General features: G+C 35.7%; 1 long non-coding RNA gene across 2 annotated transcripts; it reads left to right on the top strand.

Moving 5' to 3' along the window:
• The first annotated feature begins 10,723 nt into the window (after nucleotides 1–10,723).
• LOC141488954 (uncharacterized) lies at nucleotides 10,724–22,956 on the top strand. Of its 2 annotated transcripts, none has more exons than XR_012468871.1 (3): nucleotides 10,724–10,808; nucleotides 13,414–13,538; nucleotides 22,850–22,956. It is a non-coding gene; the product is annotated as an uncharacterized LOC141488954 (long non-coding RNA). The 2 variants fall into 2 exon arrangements; XR_012468872.1 differs by lacking the exon at nucleotides 22,850–22,956 and adding an exon at nucleotides 14,366–14,447.
• Nucleotides 22,957–23,482: the final 526 nt, after the last annotated feature.

Raw genomic sequence — 23,482 nt, 5'->3', positions numbered from 1 at the left:
GCTAATCAATATAAGGAAAACACTAACACTAGGGCTCTGTAATGAATGAGAATTTGTGCATTCCACAATGGTGCTCTTCAAAGTAGACCCTTTCAAAGGCTATATATACTATTTTCAAATAATACTGCTAGTGAAAATTTTTTGACTTCTCCATATTTTTTAAGATTCCCCACAGAGTCAGCTTGGTAAGAACACCATAAACAAATTAATTACTTTGAAGTCACATAATGCACCTCCTTGACTTGGGACAGATTGGACAGATGGATCATATTGTGACTGGCAACCAAGAGCATCCTTCAAATGATATAATGAGCAGCAGACTGATAGACAAAAATTCATTTATATACTGCAAGTGTCACAACTTGGTAACCTGGAGGGAATTTCTAAATGTTAATCAACAGAAATTGACTATAAGTCCAGCATTGACTGCATACCTAGTATTCAAGGGAAAAAATGTTTTGGGATTTTTTTCTGTATACTTAAAAGAACATTTAATAGTCTATGAGGAGACAAAATTTTCTTGGGTTGTAAGTATTTCATTCCCTGATCATGCTGAAAGGAAGTTAGAGTTTTGGATAGTTTCTCTCCATGTGAAAAATGCTGAAAATTCCAAGAAATCTTAGAATTGATTACTTAATAAACCACCAACAGCTTCAAAACTTACTTGTATGCTCTCTGAAGGGAAAAAGATTTGTTTTCTCCTCAGATTTCTTCAGTTATACTGAAAAATTCAAGCTGATTTTCATCACCTTTATGAATAGATGACTGTCAATTTCATGATGAAATTGAACACCCAGGCATAGGAATTTTCCTCCATCATTTAAATCATGATTTCTTAAGACTGGTATGGCCCCAGTCCCAATCCTGAACCTTGCACTGGTCTCTGCTGTGATAAATATTGTTATTTGATCTTTTTGTCTTTTAGAACTAGAGATCATGAACAAATAACACAGAATTTTCATCCTTTTGTGGGGAGCAGATCATCCCTGAGTGTGAGTAAAAACAGAGCTTCTCTGTTGCCCCTTTTACATCCTTCTATAGACTGAGTAACCAGTTCCAGGAATTGTACAGAAAAGGCAGTATTTGGTTGGGGGGCATGTGAGCATTTATAGAATATTTTCTTCACAGCATCCCTATAAGGGGGAAGGCAACATGCATTTATTAAGCACCTACCATGAGCTAAGTGCTTTATAAATATTATCTCATTTGTTCTTCACAATAACCCTGTGTTGTTGTTAGTCAATCATGTCTGACTCTTCATGACTCTATTTGGGACAGTGGAGCTGTTGCTATTTCCTTCTCCAGATCATTTCATGGAGCCAAATGGGGTTAAGTAACTTTCCCAGGGTTACACATCTAGTAAATGTCTGAGGGTGGATTTGAACTCAGATTCTCCTGACTCCAGGTCAAATACTATCTACTGCATCACCTACCAACTTCATAGCCCTGTGAAATGGGTCCTATTTTGACCCTCATTTTATAGTTGAAGAAACTATGGCAAATGATGATTAAGTGACTTGCCTGAAGTCACACAGCAAGTAAATGTGAGTCTCCATGTCTAACACTTGCCACAGCACCATCTAGCTGGTTCTTCCTCAAAGACTTCATGGATGTAGAATGATCTGCTCACTTTGACCTGGAGCTATAATGATAACTTTTATAATTCTTAATAGTCTCTCTTACCCCTTACTTAGGGGTAGAGATTGAGGGCTACAGCATCCCAGAGTCAGACACATTTCACTTCTGAATTCATGTCCCACATTAAGTCTGCTAGGACTCCAAGGTAGGCAGAAGGCCCAAGATCAGACATACAGTCTTTTCTCATCACATATTAGAGGAACTGCCAGATTTATGCTCAGACTCAGGAATAAATGAAACTTTGAACTGTTTAATATGCATGAAGAGAAGCTAGAGGGAACTAACCATGTCATCTCTGAGAGTCTCTGCTGGATCAATGATTGGACTTGAGCATAGGAAAGATGAAATTTAAGTCACTAGAAGATCAGGGTAACATATGGAGTTGGAGAAAGGCATTTCTAGGTTCCCAGAACTTTCTATTTTCTATGAAAACTCTTTTCTCAAAGTTTTTTCCCCTTCTCCTTCATATTGCTTATAATGGCTGTTATGAGCATCAATGTGATCAGAGATAGGATATATGAATATATATTTCCCTGAACTATTTTCTTGAAAAATAATCTAGGGTGGCTAGGTGGTGTAGTGGATAAAGCACCGGCCTTGGAGTCAGGAGTACATGGTTTCAAATCCGGTCTCAGACACTTAATAATTAGCTAGCTGTGTGGCCTTGGGCAAGCCACTTAACCCCATTTGCCTTGCAAAAACCTAAAAAAAATAATAATAATCTAAACTATACAATGTAAAATGTTTGAATCTAATTTCAGACCCTATACCACAGCTAACCTGCAGGTGGGTCCACCAGAGAATGGTCATTCTAGATTCAAAGTCATGGGTCTGCATTCCCTAAAACTATAACTCATGAGCCCCATCCCTCATTTATTTCCCTTTTAAAAAGTCAGAAGAACAATTCATTCAATAAGAAGAACAATGGGACATCCCCTCCCAAATCTAGGGCATATCAGCAGCAAGAGTAGATGCATATAAGAATCAACACCTGGAGGAACTGACATGCAAGGAACATATGACCAATGTGAATGACTTTAGTCAAAGGGAACATGTGCAGCCAGGACTCATTCGTGGAGGGGCAACTCATATCTCCAACACTCCTAGCATGCTGATGTTTTATAGGATGTTCCTACTAATATCTTAGTCTCTGCCTATTGCTGTTCAGCTAGATACACTCAGCAGGTATATGTGGTCTCCTGGTGCTGCGTGGAGCTTGTCTCTGCCTTTAATCACTGAATCAGCTGAAATCCTTAACTAACTTTTCTTTAAGAAAGAGCTGCTATTGCTTTCTTAAACGTAAAGACTACTGTACTCTTTTGGCAAAGACATAAATTTCCTTGGTCTTGTTTTAAAAAGTTCTCTTATGTTCTCCTATCTTGTTAGGATCATGGCTTAGACTACCTTCTCATCAAGAGAATCTCAGATCAGGCAAAAAAACTTTTTAGAATGGACAAAAGAATCCTCTCAGCCACCCAATATCTTCAATAATAATCCTTTCTTTGAACTTTTCTTTTTCTTGGTCCTGGAACTTAAGTTCTATTGTCAGAGATTTTCTTAGCTTATGGTGAACATTCTATATATCTTCCCATGTTAATATTTGAAGATGATGCTTATAACTTGTTCAGTAATGTCCAACTCTTCATGACCCCTATATGGGGTTTTCAAAGCAAAGATATTGGATTGTTTTGACATTTCCTTCTCTAGTGAAGAGATGTTAAGTGATTTGCTCAGGCTTACACAACTGTGTAATGATTGTCTGAGACCAGATTTGATCTCAGATTTTCTTGATTTCTACTTTCCAGACCTAGCACTTTATCTAGTGAACCACCTAGTAGATCATAAACTAGGTAGTCATTATTCATCCAATAACTCAAGATTTCCAACACTAAGCCTCATTTTCTACTGTATGTGAGTGAGTTGTGAAAAGGCAAAGATAGAGCTAAGCTCAGAAAGCTGGTTCATTGTATGTTATACCTGTTTTCTTAGCACTCTTGACTTTAATATGCTGAGAGAGCCAGTCAAAGCCAAAGAAGGACATTGAGACAATCCCTTACTCTCACAATCATGATATTATTGAAAGGTACTGTATTGCAAAATCAACTTCTTTTACCAGTGGAAATGCTGATGATATTTATAATCCTGAGAAATGAAAGTCATGATTATCTAATTTGACATCATCAGTTTCATTCTCTATCTTTGAACAGTGGCTATAAATGGGCTTGGAGCTACAGAAACATGGTTTTTTATTTAAATTATATTTTTATGATGAGCTTAATCATCAACAAATACAAATATACCTTAGGCAAATTTTGTGGGCATTTTTTATGACCACTTCAGAACTCTTATTTTCTTCTGTGTTAATTGTTCCATGATTCTCCCTCTGTCTCTGTCTATCTATTATACTCTCTATGTCTGTCTATTTTCATCTCTATCTACTCAGTCTTTTTGGTACTAATGTAGGCTGACAAAATTATTTCGAGTCATATAATTTCATTTTAGATCACTAACATGCAATTTGGCAACAATCCCCTTTCAACTCTTTGTGTCTGTAGGTGGGACAAAACCACCCAGTGACTTCCCTTCCTCATGAAATCCTACTTTTTGATTTCTTTTATCTCTTCTGCCAGAGAGATGTTTTCTCTGTCTGTAAGTCTCCAATTCTCATGTCTGTTTAAAAACACAGTTTAGCCCCAGCTGTATAGATTCCCAGAGCTCAAAGAAGAATTTCAGCCCATTTTGTTCTTATGTAAAGACACAGATGTGATGCATAATCAGATTTCAGGGAAATGTAGCTTGTTAAGGTTTCAACTCTGGCCAAATGGGAAGGAGGAACTAAAAATGTACCTGCCAAATCAAGACAATACTGTCCAGAGCTTGAAAGGGAGCTAAAAATTCAGACAGTAGACAATTGAATAATCCCAAAAAGGCCTTTTGTTTATTGATATTAGCTTTTCAGTCCTGGGAAAGGGAGATAAACCCATTCTTTGCAAATCAATGTTTCTTTTTTAGATTTCAACATTTTTGTCCTATTTATAAAAGACTAGAGATAAAAATTGCACCTTTATTCTGTCTTCAAATGAAGGCTGTATGAAAACTTATCAGTGATGTTACATTCAAGGTTCATGCTTTGGGAAGGGGGTTTGACAAAGAGACCCCTGACAGTGGTTATGACAATTTGGCCACTATAGCTATTCTTTTGTTGTCTCATTGATCCATGCAGATAACTCTGAGTTCTCAAAAGGGTAAGCTAGCAAAGAGGAAGATCTGGAGCACCCCTGTTTTGTTTTTAACATTTTAATCACTAACTTGACTGAAAGTAGAGAAAGCATGCTCATCCAATTCTTTCTGCTTGCCTCTTCAGTGCCAAGCACATTCTTCTACATTTAGTAGGTACCTAATATACTTGGGTCAGCTAGTTGGTACAATGGATAGGAGCACTGACCTTAGAGTCAGGAGGAAGGGAATGCGAATCCAACCTTGGACACATGCTATGTGTGTGACCTTGGGCAAGTCACTTAACCCTGATAGCCTTGCATCTAGGGCCATCTCCAGTTATTCTGATTCATATCTGGTCACTGCACACAGATGGCTTGTGGAGGAGGAAGAAAGTGAGGCTGGTGACCCAGTGCAGCAACCCATCATTCAAATCCAATTCATGTACTTGTCATGGCATCACCTCCCTGATGTCATGGTCTTCTTTGAGAACAAAGGACAAACATCAATCACTTGTTGATTAATAGGATAAATAATTAATGCATCTGATAAGTCACAAACCAAAAGGAATTATTTAGGCTAATGATGGATCAAATCTAATAGGATGGATCTTTTATTTTTCAGTTGGATTATCATGCTTTCATTGGTGTAGGGAACCTCTGAATTAGAAAACTTCTACAACTCAAATCCAATACATAAAGAAGAGAATTCATTTTTCTTCTCCCTAAATCCTTTTCTCCAAACTTTCCTAATTTTGTTGAGGGTACTTTTATACTTTTGGACACTCAGATATGTAAGCTTGGTGCCATCCTTGAAGCTTTGTTTTCTCTCATATTTTATTCATTTATTTTAAAGTTAGTTTTTTATTCATTTGTTTTGTTTTTACATCACCATGTTTTTCCCTACTGTCCTTTTTCTTCCCTGGGATGATTTCTAAAGAGTCATCAAGTATAAGAAATAGCATTTTTTTTAATGATAAAAAAAATGTAAGACAAATCAACAAAACTGATCAATATATTGAAAAAGTTCTAAAACATTTGTAGCAGCTGGAAGAGATGAATTGGGAATTTTATCATCTCTTCTTTTGAGTCATGTTTGTTCTTTATAATTGTAAAACATTCACTTTTTTGCTGTGTGTATTCTTTTACATTGCAATTCTTTATATCATTTCTTGGATCTGTTCATTTTACTCAGCATCACCTTTTTATTTAGCATATTCATAATTACACATAATATACTACATGGTAATATTCCATTGCATTCATATTTGTTTAATCATTCCCCAATAAGAATCTATTTTTCACAATTCTTTGCTACCATATAAGTACTTTAATAATTTTTTTGGTCTATGTGAGGATTTTCTTCTTACCAATAGCTTCCTTAGGATAGAAACTCAGTAAAGTAATAGGTCAAGAATGTGATAATTTTAGTCACATTATATGAATAATTCCAAACTATTTTTCAAAATAGTTGCACCAGTTCACAACTACATCAACAATGCTCTTGTGTGTTTATTTTCCCAAACCTCTCCAACACTAACTCTTTATCTTCATTGTCACCTTTGCCAATTTACAGGGGTATGAAGTGAAACTTTGTTTTGTTTTGGAGTGAATTTCTCTTGTTTTAGTGATTTGGGACATTATTTTATGTAGGGTATTAATAGTTTGTAATTTTTCTTTTCTTAATTGTTCATATTTTTGACCATTTATCTATTGAGGAATGCTTATTTGTAATCTATCGATCTATTCATCTATCTGACATCTTTCTAATAAATACAACAACAACAATAATAATAATAACATTTTTACATTGCTAAGTACCAGGCATTGTGCTAAACACTTTATTATATATCAAATCCTTATCAGAGAAATTTGATATGAAGATATTTTTTCTACATTTGACCACTTCCCCTCTTATCCTAAATACATTAATTGTGTCAATCCAGACAGTTTTCAAATTCATGAAATCAAAATGATCTATTTTACCTTTTATGATTGCCTCTATTCCTTGCTTGGTTTATTATGTATCTCCTACTCAGAATTATAAGGTAATCTATTTCTCTTCTAATTTTTTAATAGCATGATCTATAATATTAAGATTATATATTTATTTAAAATATATTATAAAATATAGTGTAAGGTGTTGCTAAATTCTATCAGTTTGCTAAGCAGTTTTCCCAGTAGTTTTTTTTTTAAATCAAATAGCAAATTCTTTCCTAAGTAATTTGTTTCCTGTTTTTATCAAATACTCATAGTGGTTTGTTGTCTATGATTATTTTCAGCAAAATTGTTTATGGTTCCTTTCAGCAAAATGCAGTTTCCTTGTTTATTCTTTTTTTATGTTTTAAATATTTGTTTTGACATGATTTCAACTTCTGCTTTTTTGGATTCATAGGATACATGATAAATTTCCTTCCAGTCTCTCATTCTTATTATGTCATTATCTTTGTTTTTAAATGTGTTTCTTGTAAGCAATATATTGTGGAATTTTCTGGGAAATTATTAAGTGTCTGATGCTTGATTGAACTCAGGTCCTCCTGACTCAAGGGTCAGTGTTCTATCCTCTGCACCACCAGCTGCTCTCTCCCCTCTTCATTTATCTTTCCCTTCTGTTGTTTCTAAACTTTGTTTCTTTGATTCCATGACCCTTGTTATGATTGAATATTTTTATCAGCCATATTCCTCATGTAATTAAAACTTGGGATACCTACTTTGGATTCTATTTCTATTATTGCCATGTGGATCTTACCTTCTGGTCTCTTATCTTGTTGTGCCTCTTTTCTTTTTTAGAAAAATTTTATTTATTTTGAATTTTACAATTTTTCCCCTAATCTTGCTTCCCTCCTCCCACCCCCCACAGAAGACAATCTGTTAGTTGTTTTCATAATATACATTGATCTAGGTTGAATGTGATGAGAGGGGAATCATATCCTTAAGGAAGAAAAATAAAACATAAGAGACTGCAAAATTATATAGTAAGATAACTTGTTTTAAAATTGAAGGTAATAGTCTTTGGTCTTTGTTCAAACTCCAGAATTCTTTTTCTGATACAGATGGTATTCTCCATTGCAGATAGCTCAAAACTGTCCCTGATTGTTGCACTGATGGAATGAGCAAGTCCATCAAGGTTGATCATCACCCCCATGTTGCTGTCAGGGTGTAATGTTCTGGTTCTGCTCATCTCACTCAGCATAAGTTCATGTAAATCCTTTCAGGCTTCCCTGAATTCCCATCCCTCCTGGTTTCTAATAGAACAATAGTGTTCCATCACATACATATACCACAGTTTGTGAAGCCATTCCCCAATTGAAGGTCATTCACTTAATTTCCAATTCTTTGCCAGCACAAACAGGGCTGCTATGAATATTTTTGTACAAGTGATCTTTTTATCCTTTTTTATAATCTCTTCAGGGTATAGACCAAGTAGTGGTATTGCTGGATGAAAGGGTATTGTTGTGCCTCACTCTTATAAGAATACCAATAAATGCAGATGATAGGGAGGATATTGCCACATAGTAGAATTCTTCCTATCTATCTGAATATTGCAGGTCATTATTGACCTTTGCCCTTGTCTAGGTCATTTTTCCCTAATTTGCCTTGGAATTTCTTCCCTGGATCTATGCCCTACCAACCTTCTGAGTCCCACTTACCTCTAGGAATTTTGAATTCCCTTCTCCTGAAGCAGAATAAGTATTCTTTCTAAGCACTAAATTCCTGCAGATCAAGCCTATTATTAGGTTATCATTTCCACTGATAGAATACCTCTCTTCTTCCAAAGAAGCAGTGGGACCTTTTCCTCAAGAAAACGCTTAAGGTTTTTCAACCTCTTTTTTTCATTTTTCTCTTTTGTCTTCTTACTCATTCTCCTGTAAATGCCTTTCTCTGAAAAATATCACAGGAGTTATTTTCTATTCATGTTAACCTTTATCTCTATTAGGGTACATCATATATTCCTCTATAGCTACTTCTTCTTTCTGTTTTTAATGATTCTTCTCATTTTGTAATTTAGTCTCACAAAGTACATTGATTTATATGTAGGCAGGTTGTTGTAAGTTATAGTCCATGATATTGCAGGATTATTTCTCCAGTACCACTCCTATTTGACTTTTGCTTTTATCCTTGTCTCCTAAATAGACCTGTTATTTTCTTTTTTGGTTATCTTTGGTTGTTGTATTTGTTTTCTCTTGTATTTTTATTGTCTGGTGTGTTTGAAAACAAGTAACATCTTCATGTCTTGTTTTCTTTCTAAGAATCTTTTTAACACTTTTTTATTATTAAATATTTATCTTTTGTCATTTATGATTGCACTTAGATTTGCAGAGTAGATTACATTGGACTTCACTTTGAGTTCCATTATCTTTTAGAACACATCATTCCATTCTCTCCTACATTTTTTTTTTAGGTTTTTGCAAGGCAAATGGAATTAAGTGGCTTGCCCTAGGCCACACAGCTAGGTAATTATTAAGTATCTGAGACCAGATTTGAACCCAGGTACTCCTGACTCCAAGGCCGATGCTTTATCCTTTACACCACCTAGCCACCCTCTCCTACATTTTTTAACGGGCACAGAATAATTTTGTGTTATATAAATTTAATTACCTTTATATTTGAAAGTCTATTTCCTGGACTCTTGAGAATATGTTTCTCAATGAAATTTTTGGATTTAACCACCACATGTCTTAGAATTCACAACCTTGAGTTTTGTTTTTTGTTTTTCCTGGAAATGATCTATAAATTCTTTCAATTAACACTTTGTTTTCTTTGTTCAGAAACTTTGGGTAGTTTTCTTATGATATTGCTTATATAGTGATGTTCAGGATTTTTGACTTGTGTTCTTTTTGAAGACCTATAAACCTTAAGTAGTCTTAAGTAGTATATTGTTTTTGAAAGGAAACATTTTACTTGTAAAGGGAACATGCTCTCTTTTCATGTTCTTGATTTTTGCTTCTTCCATGTTGCCCCCCCCACTTCCTTTTATTTACACTCCCAGTTATCTTTTCTTTTATTTCTTTAGTGGTATTTGTCATTATGGATTCGATTTTCTCTCTTCTGCCAATTATTTTAGCTTAGTAGGCTATAAGGTATGCTCTCAAAATTTTTATTTCTCTTTTAAAATGTTCAGAAACAGTATGATGTGATTTCATGATCTCTTTAAAACTCACAAACTCCTCTGCCTCATTAGGTGTTGGTTTATTTTCCTTTATTTCACAATACTTTATTATAAATGCCGGAACTCCTCTACTATCTAGATTCTATATTTCCTTCTACTGTTAATAACTTCTTTTTTAGTTTATCTGCTAATGCTCAAAGTCTTTGAGTTTTCTTCTTCCTCAAATTTTTGGGAGTTTTAAGGGGTTTTTTCCCCCTCTTACTCTTTCTTATTGTTCACTTCTTGAGTCCCTCCCCATTTGATAGTGGTCTCCCTAGAGACTAGATAATAAACTATCTCAAGCTCTCCACAGGCTGAGTAATTCATGGTCCTTCAGCCTAAATTTCTTCCCCAAATGACATCTATGGGGATAGAACTAGCCCCAGATGAATTATTATCTCTTTCCCTTAGGCTCAGTGGAGTACCACATGACCCTATCCAACATATTCTACCCATATACTCTTTTCCTCAATGTTCTGGTGCTACTTTGCTGCTATCTCCATCTAAGCACACTTTTGTGATTAGGGGTTTGACTTGCCAAGGCACTTAGAAGAGGGGGTGGGTTGGGGCTGGAGTTGGGTTCTTGTACAAGCAAAGACATATTGTTGGTTTGGTAACAAAGGGATGCATATTCTGCCCTGTTTCCTTTGTTACTTCATTCCTCTGTAGAGTTATGTTGTGGCATAGAATGTTGCCATCTGGTTAAAACAGCTGGAGCAAATTGTTGCTTTTTTAGAGTTTGGAGCTCTGAGGCATTGGGAAGAGAAAGGAGGGACTACAATATATTTGAAATATGAACCTCTTTTGTAAGTCTTTGAGTTGTCTTGCTCTGCTTGTGTTTTTACATTGTTTTCAGAGAGGAACAATGGCATCATGGGTGATGTCTTGATTTGAGAGTGAATTGGATTGAAGTAAGGTTCAGTTGCACAAAGTTGTCAACCTTTCTCTTCCAGAGTCATCAGAGTCCAGTGGCAGAAAAAAGTCCAGACTATTGGCAAAGGCTCAGGATGCAGTGGATGATCTTTATATCTTTGATGTCTGACCAAGCTCTAAGAGCTTCATAATATCTGCTTCAGTCACCTTCACAAGCCATTGAAAAAATGGTCTATATCTTCCCATTCTGTTGAGGAGCGTCTTCACTTGCTTGGGATAGACATCCCTATAACTCATTGATGAGTTTGAGTCCTATTAGCTTTTCTCAACCTGGTTTAGCCCATCTGCTGAGGGTGCAGTCACTGTGCATGCTACAGCTTCTTGGAGTGACAAGTGAGAATTGCATGAAAGGTGGACACCAAAAGTGAATGAGCATCTCTGAAAAGCATTCAACATCCCTCACACCAAAGATGCTGGTCCTCTTGCACCCCTCATACAATTCTGCTAAGGGAAGTGTGGTGAATAGTGGGGGAACAGGTGCTGAATGAGTGCTCATTGGGGGTAAGGGAATATTGACTTTTTCTTGCTGTTAGTTCATTGACTCTTTACTTTGAGTTCCTGATGTCACAGACTGTGAAGGCAATTGAAATTGCTTTATCTCTGGCACACATCTATTTTAGGGAGAGGTTTGAGAGGTTGTAAGGACCCAAGAAAAGGTCTAGTCCTTGATCTTATTGGTCATATGACCTGAAAGTTTTTTTCCCTTACTTTTTAGCCTGATTTGTTGTCAAGTTTTGTCAGTTTTGTCTTTTATTTTCCCTTTTTTCTATCCACACACCTTCTACCCTAGTTTAGAACCTCATTACTTCTTTCTTCAACTATTGCAGCAGTCTTTTAGTTGAATTCCTGATTTCTAATTATCTTCCCTGATTCATCCTCTATACATTTGCCCAAATAATCTAGTTACAGCTATAGTTCTGACTTTGTTATTCCCACTCTTCAAATATCTTCAGTGTCTTCCTGAGGATTCTATTCTTTTTTAAAAATTGTTCTTCTTCTTTTTCCTGTTTTTGCAAGGCAATGGGGTTAAGTGACTTGCCCAGGTAATTATTAAGTGTCTGAGACTGGAAGTCCTCCTTACTCCAGAGCTGTTCTCTATCCACTGCACCACCTAGCTGCCCCTCCCGAGACTTCCAGGAAAAGATACATTTAAAACCCTTCATAATCATCTGTCAGATTTTGTTTCCCAATTTATTTCATACAGTTTCTCTCAATTTTGGCCAAAGTGACTTGTGTGCTAATCCTTGATTTTGGCACTTCATCTCTGATCTCTGTGCCTTTATAACTTTATTTCCCAATTTATTTTGTATAGTTTCTCTCCATTTTGGCCAAACTGACTTGTGTGCTGTTCTTTGAATTTGGCACTTCATCTCTGGTCTCTGTGCCTTTGTAACAGACTGTCCCTCATACTTGAAATTCACTCTCTTCTTTCTTCAGTCTTAGAATCCCTGGCTTCCTTCCATGCTCACCTCCAACAGAAAGTCTTTCCTGATTCCTCCCTTAGTTGTCAGTATCCTTTGCTTCCTCAAACATTCACATATACATTTACTTATTTGTTTAACATGTATTATTCTCTTCTTGAGGAAAGAGATTGCTTTTTATTTTGTCTTTGTATTCACAGTGTACTTTACAACATCAGGGGCTTAATAAATTCTTGTTGAATTGATTTGGATTGAGCTATTGGATTCTACTGGATCCTACCTTCCCAAATGGGACCAAGTAACAGTCTCTGCTTTCCAGTTTTGGAGACATAATAATAATAATAATACAAATACAGTCACTGCTAGGGGAGAAGTGGCACTTTCGTCCATAAATCTATAAGCATGGTGAACAGGGCTATACTGTAATGACTGACAAAGGCTTTTAAACCAAGCCAGGTTAGATCATGAGATCTTGTCACCCAAAGCTTACCTACCAGGCAGTAGGCTTTTTTTCGCTGTAGCAGTATAGGAAGCTCTTCCAATGAAGTATGGAACGAGTTATGATTAATAATGGGAAGAGCACCCATGCTGATGAAAAATCCAAGGTCCTTGAAATATTACAATCATGTAACAATCATCATTATAATCATTTATCAAGCAGAAGTAATTGTGACTGATTATAACACATAGGAAGAAACTATCTCTTTCACATTGGAGTATGTATTTTCATTAAGGTAGATTTGTCCTATTAAATCTGTTTTCCTGTTTGGGGTAACAAAGGATATTGAAATTGAAAAAGTTGAGTTAAAATCCCAGTTTTGTTATTAACTGGGTCACCTTGGGCAAATGACTTAACCTCTCTGGACTTTAGTTTCCTCATCTTTAAAGAGAGGGAATTAGATTAGTCTTCTAAAACACATTCTATAGATCACATCTTGAGTCCTTGATTTCTTTAGAATTAAAGCATTGCCAAGGAGACAAGAAAGTTGAAAAAGAAGACCTCTGTCTTTCTTCAAGCATGTTAAGTAACTTGTCATTATCTGTATTGTATTTGCAGAATTATCTTTCCCAAGTTGAAAGTACTAACAGTGACCCTTGAGGAAAAAGGATGAAAACAACTACCTAATTTGACTCCTCCAAGAAGATTGGGAATACATTCAGAACAGTTCTGAGTATATAAAAGTGAGCTTCTGTCCTGGTGGCATAGTATTTTTCATTTTCCTTTCCATATCCTCATTAAAATCTTGCTTAACTAACTACCATTCCTCCCACTCCCAGAACATACTAATAGCTTTCCTTTTATATTGGTTAGACTGAAACAAAATTTGCCAGCAAAATATGGAAAATGACAAAGCAGTAAATAATAATATAAAAGCAAGCAATGGGATTGTTGGAGCAGTCTCAGAATCAATTGGCAACACTTTCACATGGTGAAATCAAACTATAATTTCTTTGGACACCTCATGCTTTACATAGTGTCATGCTATTAATTTTGATTAGGGTAGAATTTAAAGAGGGGCTCTAATTTTGAAGTCACTGAATAAAAGCTCTGATTTTGTGCTTTTAATATATTTGCATAGGGAGCACATTTCGGGGAAATTAAACATGTGTTTAATGAGCAGCATCCATTTCTTATGCTCCAGAAAAATAGCTCCATCATTTATTTCTCTGTAGCAAATTCTATGAATCCAAGACCTTGACATATTTGTCTTCACATTCATCTGCTACCTACTCAATCATTGCTAATGCTTGACATAATTTTGTTTCCATTCCTGCAAGACTATTAGATTAACTGTTAGAAGGAAAAGTAAATGGCTGCAAAGATCATAGAGAACAGTTACTGAATGCAAATCTTGCAGTTTCCTCAAGCACATGAGATGAGGGTGAGCTATAGTCAAATTTTTTTTGCTGCTATGATAGGACAGCTTTGTGAATTTTTCCCTCCCTACAATTTTCATATATGAGATACTGACCTCAATCACAAAATATATTATGTGTCAATAATTTAGGTAAATTATTGCATGGTTTCAATCTGTATATCTCCAAGATGAGCAAGGGGAGAGGAAAGAGGAAGATGCATCCCAATCTGGCTGAAAAAGAAGTTTCTATTGGTTATAATAAAGTCTTACCTTTGGAAATTTGATTCAACAAGCATTTATTAAGTGTCTACAATGTGCAAGGTTTTGTACACAAAAAAGGTAAGTTGTTCTTTAACCAAAAATATTTTCTTATTCCAAGATTGGTTTCAATCCTGGAATTTGCAAAGAAAGTCAAAGAAGTAAGAACTCTGAAAAACCTGATAAATGCTAAATGAGGAATGATTGAAGCTAGGGCTATTATAGATAAAGATCTTTTTTCTTTATATTTGCTCAGATCTGGGGAGGTGTCAGATTCAGAACAAAATCCTGCCAGTGAATTCTTGATTGGGTACTCCCAGAACCATTTCTGGCTTTCAGTAAGGCCCTGTTAATTTTGTTACTATTGGAATAATAGTTACTACCTTTGTGATCCTTGAAGTAGAAAGGATTGGTAAGAAGACTGACTTCAATAAACTTTGGATATGCAGACATTTTGATGAATATTAGGGATGTAAGCCTCCAAATCAAACAATCTCTTCCCTTATGGAGATTACAGTCTATTGTCTCAAAACTGTCATGCGCACATACAAATATATTCAAGTCAAGAGATAGATAGTAGCTATAAAATAATTTGTGATAAGGTGATAGAATTAATGATAGAGAGAAGAATCAAAGCCTCTTGCAGGGGATGACAACTAACTCAAGGATTATAGAAGGCAGAGGTGAAGATGGAGAGCATTCTATGAGATTAGAGAAGGTTTATTCAAGGGAACAAGACTGGATATATAACCACAAAAGACTTTATTTGCAAATCAATATTTCTGAGTTGGCTTTTTTATGAAGAGAGGAAAAGGACCATTTAATTACCTCATTTAACTATTTCTTCATTTCTGATTTTTGGGGATCCCAGAAATAGTTTTCAATCCTTAAAGCACAAGGAAAAGCAGAGGCTTAAGATTAAAATTTGGTCCCTAAAGCAGTGGTTGGTGCCAAACAGTGGAAACCTTGGTTGCTGTTTAGGAAATTCTGGGTGATTATCAGGTTCAAGAGTGAAAGGATGGGGCTGGAATTAGCATTATAGAGGAGGAAGAATAGTTTTTTTGGTTGAATATAGAATTGTCCCTCAATGTCAACTCATTTCCTTGTCCCCAAGTATATGTAGTCGACAAAGCCTTTCCTTTCTCCCTTTCTCCCTTTTTCCCTCCTTATGAGATTTCCCTGCCTTTCCCTTCCTGTTATTCCTTCCTTTTTGTGAGAAAAATATATTTCTTAATTATATTGAGAACAAATTCGTAGGGATATCCCTGCTCACTTCAAAACTTCAACAGATCCATGGTCGAATACCTTGTTCTGTGTGACCCTTATTCATTTCCTTCTACAAATCTTCCTTATAGGTATCACACAATGCACCAGGGACCCTCCTCCAGATCATTTGTTATTGTTTGGGCACCAGAACAAATTTCATCTTATCCTTTGGCCTTCCACCATTCTTGGCATGTGATTGGCCTAATTTCTTTTCATGTTGTTGTTGTTCATTCTTTGTTTTTTAAGAGTACCAATGACATCACAATTTGGGGGGCAGGATATATTCAAATGTGACTGACAATGCAAACCTGGAAGGCTCTACCATAGGTTGAGCACAGACAGTCAATTTAAACATTTGAGATGGACATGTCTCTGGATTTGTATAGCTGATGTTTCCTTTGTGCTACTGCAATTTTGCATTGCTCTTAGAGTGCTGTGTCTTTGATGTAGGCATGCTGTGTTGGGAAGTCCTAGGGTAATGTGTGCCAAGCCTCACAATCAGTGCCAAAGTTCTTTAGAAAAACTTTCAAAGTGTCTTTGTACTGTTTCTTCTGACCACCATGTGTGAGTTCTCCATAAAATAATCTTTTAAGTAAAAGTGTATTTGGCATTTGGATTTTATAGTCAGCCAGTGACTCATTCTCTGCCGAGTTGTTTTCTCTGCAGTAGAGTTTGAATTCATGGCAGTTCACCTTAAGAGAGAAACTCAGTGTTCAATACCTTATCTTGCCAGGTAATCTTCAGAATCTCTGCAAAAGTAAAGGAAGCAGGCTGTCCTATGACAATCACTTAGTCATTGCTGACAAGATTATTTCCAGAGTCCTCCTTTATACACTGGAAGATAGTTATCTCAAGCCAGCTTGAGTTCAGAAAGAGCAGAAGAATGGTAAACATAGGTTTGAGGTTTGTATAAAATGTTCTTTTAACATGACCAAACTGTCAGTTATGAGAGCTTGTGAAAGATCATAGCAAAATTTGGTTTCCCAGAAAAGTTCTTCAGTCTTGTTTACCATTTTCATGATGGCATATTTGCCCAGATTCTGGATGAAAGATAATGCTCTCAAACTTTCCCAGTTACCAGTGGAGTGAAGCAGGACAGTGTGCTTGGTTCTCTGCTTTTTAGCTTGATAATTTCCTTGATGTTGTCAGAACTGTTCATTGTCAATGAAAATTGACATCAAGGTTAACTACTGCACTGATGGTAACTATCTAACCTGAAAAGGTTATACATCATGGCCAATGTAGAGGGAGACTGAGTGCTCAATTTTTTGTTTGTAGGTGATTGTACACTCAATATAGCCTCTAATATTGAGATACAAGAGTATGGATTGATTCTCTACTGCTTAAGCTAATTTTGATCTCACAATCAACATCAAGAAAATAGAGGCCAGCACTACACTATTCATATGTGTAACCATTGGTCACAGTAAATAGAAAAGTTTAGAATGTTGTGGATAAATTCACTTACCTTGACAGAATATTTTCTGGAATTATATTCATAGATGATGAGGCTGACACATGCATTGCCAGATCTAGCTCAGTTTTTGAGGTGCTTCTAAAAAAACTGTGGGAGAGAAGAGGCATTAAGCTACATTAAGTTTACAGTTGTTGTGCTGACTTCACCACTTTATGGCTCTGGCACTTGAATGTCTAGAAATGCCATATCAGAAAACTGAAACATTTCCATTTGAATTCTCTTTTGAACTCCTTTTCATTCATTTTTATTGATACCACTTCTTATTCATGTCATTGTTGGCAATGTGCTATAGTCTTCTTAGAGTCATTCCACATTTCCCAATTGCCCTGTTGATTGGCTATAATTTTGCTTTTTGAGAGATTTCCATGATCTGTAGACAAGTAAAATCATGAGATCCTTCCCATATTTATTAAGGATGTGTATTATGGGATTTTCTTTCAGAGAGCATTTAGGGATTATTGAAAGTTCTATACTAGTTCTCAGATGACACCTTGTCAACTTTTTTTCCTTCTGTTGAATCATGGACTCAACTAATCCAAATGCTATGTCAATTTAAGATATACAAATTAATACTAAATTAACAGACTGTCCTTTTAACTCAATCACAATCTAGAAAAGAAGCATTCTTCATCAGCTTGGTTTTTTTCTGTGTGGATCTCATTTGGGAGACTGTAGTTTTTTGTAGCTCAATGAAATTAGTATAATGTCATCTTCAAACTGAAGTAACTGTAGAACCCTACCTTCCTTGTGGAGTCCCTCCTTCATGTAGACTTTGATTAGACATCATCCATGATAGTGACAAAGGTCTTTGATAAAGATATATATCTCCAACTCAATATTTTCTACTGCCTGGTATTAATTTAGCATTGCAAAGAATCTCTCTAGAGTTCCTAAGTATGGATTCTAGCCTACCCCTTAAGTCATCTTGTAAAAACCAAACCAATGTTGACTACTGGACATTTTAGGAACATTTAGAATCCAAGCTCTGGGGAAAAAAACACTATTATAATGAAGAGAGTAAAATTTTCTCCTTCTTGGAGGGGAATGTTTGGCATCTATTCCATTCCATTCACCTAATCTGCTGTGAGGAAACATCACTGAATAACTTGTCTAATCCTACTCAGGTATTATTTTTTAAAATTGCTCTTTATTTCTGTCCAATTACATGAAAAGATAATTTTTAACCCATCTTTTTGTAAAATTTTGACTTCAGAATTTTCCTCCCTCCCCTTCTCCTCCCCTCCCCTTAATAGTGAGTAATCTGATTTATGTTATACATGCACAATCATGTTAGCTATATTTCCATATTAGACATATTGTAAAAGAAGAATCAGAATTAAAAGGTGGAAAAACCATGAGAGGAAAAAAGCACAAAACAAATATAAAAAATTGAAAATAGTGTGCTTTGGTCTGTGTTCAGACTCCATAGTTCTTTCTCTGGATGTGGATGGCATTTTCCATCATAAATCTTCTAGAACTGTCTTTGAACTATACCACTGAGAAGAGCTAAGTCCATCACAGTTGATTACCACATAATGCTGCTGCCTATGTTTACAATATTCTCCTGGTTCTTCTTACTTCACTCAACTTCAATTCATAGAAGTCTTTCCAGGCTTTTCTAAAATCCTCTCACTCATGATTTCTTTCAGAACAATAGGAATCCGTGTAATTCATATTCCATAATTTTTTCAACCTTTCCCCAATTTAATGGGCATGCCCTCAATTTCCAATTCTTTATCACTAAAAAAAACCATTGGTTATTTTGCAAGGGAATTGCATGTTCTGGAAGAGTTGTTGGTAATGAGGGAGGGGAAAAATCTAACAAGCCCCTAGACAAGGTTTTTTAACCTGGAGTTCAAGGTAAATTTCACTGGATCCATGAGTTTGGATGGGGGAAAACAGTTACATTTTTTACTTCCACTAAAATCTAACTGAAATTTAGGAATTCCTTCAACTATTTAAAAATGTTATGAAAGGGGATCCACTGTAGTCATCAGACTGTCAAAGGGTCAAGGACTAAAAAAGAGGGTAAGAACCCATCTCTTGACCTGTTAGAGGTATTGCTATGGGTCAAAACCATATTGTCCAGGTGCTGAAAGTAGAGAAGACAAAGGTATGAAAGCTGCTCTTGTTCTAACTAGTATGAGAATGTATAAATAGGCAAAATTCTTTGACCTCAGAAAGCAGCAGAAACATTGGAAGGAAGCAAACCGAAATGAAATCTACTTTATGCTCTGAATTAGAGCTGGACATAGCAAGCATCACCAGTTCAAATCAGGAACAGTAATAAACCCTAACAGATACTTGTAAACTTTTAAAAACATTTTGATAACCATTTCAAAATTATTGTTTTCTTTTGAAGTCCCTTGTATTTTATTTTATGCATTTAAAAACATTATTCTGAGAAGAGGTCCATAGGCATCACCAGATGGCAAAGGGGTTCATCACACAAAGTTAAAGCTGTAAGATAACCCTCTGAAGGAAATATTAACCTGAGGAACCTCACTCCTGATATACTTCTGGTCAAGAGTTTCGAAGAATACATTGAACTTTTGTGGAGAACTGTAGACAGAGACTGAGAAAAAATCATGGCTACCCCTTGCTGACACATTAGAGGGCCTCAGTAGGAAAGAACATGATGAAAAATCACACTATAAAATGACACTTGCTGATAGCTTAACAATTAATAAATATTTGCTGGATAAATATTTTCTCCTTTCCATCTAATTCAATCCAGTTAGCTGCCAAAGTGGTTTTCCTAAAATGTTGTTCTGACCACGTCACTTCCCATGTCACTAACCTCTGGTGGTGCTCTGTTGTCTCTGGGTTCAAATATGAAATACTCTGGCTTCTAAAGTCCTTTGTAACCTGGTCCTTTCCTATATTTCCAGTCATCTTACACCTCCCACTCCAAGCATTTTCTTTTGATATTCTCTATAACTAGAATCCTTTTCTTTCACCTTTTTTGCCTCTTATTTTCTTACAAGTCTAAGCTAGAGTGTCTCCTTCAGGAGTCCATTCCCAGACTTCCTTAATTTTAGTGCCATCCCTATGAGACAATCTCCTTTTTATCTAGTTCATAGCTTGTTTATACATAGTTAATTGTATATATTTCTCCCACCCCACCTCCCAAACATTCTATTGTGAGTTCCCTGTGAATTGGTACTATATTTCTTTGTATCTCATCTTAATATAGCGCCTAGACAATAGTAGGCTCCTAATAAATGCATATTGTCTTACTAATGAACTAAGTAAGATGGATGAAGTTTGCCTGTGTAGAATGTGCAGTATGACCACCTCCTTTCCCAACACTCTCCCTCAATTTCTCAAATCATCATCAGCAGCAGCAGCAGCTGTCTCTGGTCAAAAGCTTTTGATGCAGAGATATTATTACTTATTGCCTTCACAATTGAGCTTGTTATAGTGGGGGCTTTCACTCACTTGATGGGTGAGATCCTCAGCTCTGAAGTTTTCAAAAGTCTTTCTTTACTCAAAGTGGGTAAGGTAACTGAAAATCTGAGATAAGCGCCAAAAGTAGAGTGAAGATAGAGCTCATTATCTTGGACAAATGGTGTATGAAACTTATTAATCACAATGTAATCATTATATCTAAGGACTGAAAAAGCATTTCAGAATTTTGTTTCCTAATTTTCTTTCATACAGCTGTAAATCTCAAAATAAATACAATAATTATAAGGAAGAAGTAACAGCTGGGGTAATTGAATCCTACTTGTCTTCCTCTTCTATTTCATAGATTCAAATTAAACCAAGATAAATGTTCTTTACTTCAAGCTAGTCTCTTAAATATGTAAACAAGGTGGAAGTGGTACTACCTCCTACTAGCTCCCATCCTTTTTTAAAGAGTTTAATATTCTGTGGTTTCTAGATTTTGATAAGAACATCTATATGACAAAGTAGATCAAATCTGGCCTCGGTTACCTACTGTGTATTCTAGGCAAGTCACTTTACTCTTTTTAACTCAGTTTCCTCATCTGTTAAATAATCTAGAGGAGAAAATGACAAACCACTATGGTATTTTTGCCATGGAAACCCCAAATGGGGTTATGAAGAGTCAGACATGACTGAAACAACTGATTAACATGCATTGATAAGAGTTATTTAATCTAAAAACTAAAGAACCTTCTTTCCACTTTCTGTTTGGACTATAAGCAGGTCAAGCTGAGAGAGAATGAAAAATGAATGCACCTGCAGGATAAATAACTGTTCTGCCCTGTTGACATAATGATTATGCAGAAAGATGAGGTTTTTCTCTGAGATTCAGAATGAACCTTTGCATTTGGACATTTAACGATGAAGTTGCTGAACATCTTTTCTAATCATCACCAACAATATGGTCTGCATTTCTAAACTTCAGTGTCAGATGGGAGTTTGGGGATGGGAGGGGGATGATTTTCAAACCAGATACTTGTGCTCATTTAAATATTATCTTTCCATTTCCCCAAATCTCTTTTTAAATACTTCATATTAAATCCACACAATGGCCATTTGCCAGTACAGAGAACATTCATATAACAGATAATATTCATATAACAACACAAATATGTTGTTGAGAGAAAAAGACCAGGTAATCTCATTAATTTAGTTTTAAAGTTCCGGTAATCTTTAATGATTAACTTAGAACATTGCTACAGTATGGGATGTATGAGTCTGATCATAGAGCAGGTCATGATTTTGCTCTTATAATTCTATAACAAAAACTCCCCTTAATCTTTAGTTTTATATGCTGGAGAAGAGAAGCAAGTCATAATCAAGACTGGGGATACAAAAACAATTCATAAAACAATCCTTATCTGCAAAAAGATTACCCTCCTTTTGAACAATATGTATACATAAAAGTATACATTAAATTGTTGTTGCTATCATTTGTCATTTCAGTCATTTCAGACTCATCCTGACCCCATTTGTAGTATTCTAGGCACAGACACCGGAGTGGCTTGACATTTTCTTCTCCAGCTCATTTTATGGATGAGATACTGAAGAGAAAAGAGTGTAGTGACTTGCTCAGGGTCACAGAAGCTAATAAGTGTCTGAGACTAGATTTGAAATTGGGAAGAGGCTCACTATTCATTGTATAACATAGCCTCTCTCAATAGATAGAGAGATAGAGAGATAGAGATAGAGATGATAGAGATAGATAGAGATAGAGATGATAGAGATAGAGATAGATAGAGAGAGATAGAGATAGAGACAGAGACAGAGACAGAGATAGAGATAGAGATAGAGATAGAGATAGAGATAGAGATAGAGATAGAGATACATACAGTGCATATAAAGTAAAAATAGTCATTTGCTGGTGGGAAGAAGTTATCAGCACTTTGAGTAATAAGGAAAATCTTCAGGAATAAGGAAAATATAAAGACCTAGAAGGGATGCTTAAAAGTCAACTAATAGATATCCTTTTTTCAGATGAGGAAACTGAGGCTCAGAAAACTTTGCCATTCAAAGGTCATGCAGACATTAAAAAAGCAGAGCAACTTAATGAGTAATTATATACAAATTTTACATGGCAGCCAGTTTGAATTCTGAGGATAAAATGCAAAGTTTTTTCCCTCCTTTTCAATGCAAGAAATATATCAGCAAAATAGGCATAATTTCACAAAATTCTCTTCTAGTAAATCTGAAGAGCACTTCAAGTATGGCCTCCTTGATAAATCAGCTGCTATAATGGAACATCTGCACACGCTCTTTAATCCAAGATTCTAAAGTCACAAAGGATCCCAGCAGACATTCTAAGTATTAAACTGTAAGTATGATTGCAGTTGTTTAATATGCATAATTAATTAAATGCTGATTCCAATCATCATGCTGCCAGATATAAATACAAGTAGAGTGTGCTATCTTTAAAGATGCAACCTAAAGTCTGTGTGCTGCAACATCATTTAAGAAAGGAAAGAAGCCATTCTTGAGTCTTTGTTAAAATAGTATAAATGCACACAAAAGAACCAGAGACAAATATTGTGCAAAAATGCCCATCCTTCAATTTATTTCCTTTGTTTGTGTTCCTGTCCTCTGACTAATCCTCTTAGTCCTGACACTCTCTGTTTCTCTATCTCTCTCATTGTCTATCTCTGTCTCTTTCTCCCTCAGAGCATTTTCTTCTTTCCAATTTCATGTAAAGAAATTTCTCAGTATTCATTTTTGTAAGAAATTTGAGTTTCAAGTTTTTTTCTCTCTCCATCCCCCCTCAGTCCCAAAGATGGCAAGCAATCTGATACAGATTATACATGTGCAATCAAGCAAACATA

Source organism: Macrotis lagotis, chromosome 1 (genome assembly GCF_037893015.1).
Source record: "Macrotis lagotis isolate mMagLag1 chromosome 1, bilby.v1.9.chrom.fasta, whole genome shotgun sequence".
Classification (NCBI taxonomy): domain Eukaryota; kingdom Metazoa; phylum Chordata; class Mammalia; order Peramelemorphia; family Peramelidae; genus Macrotis; species Macrotis lagotis.
Note: the sequence above shows the minus strand (reverse complement) of the source record. Positions and strands in the feature narration are given on the sequence as shown.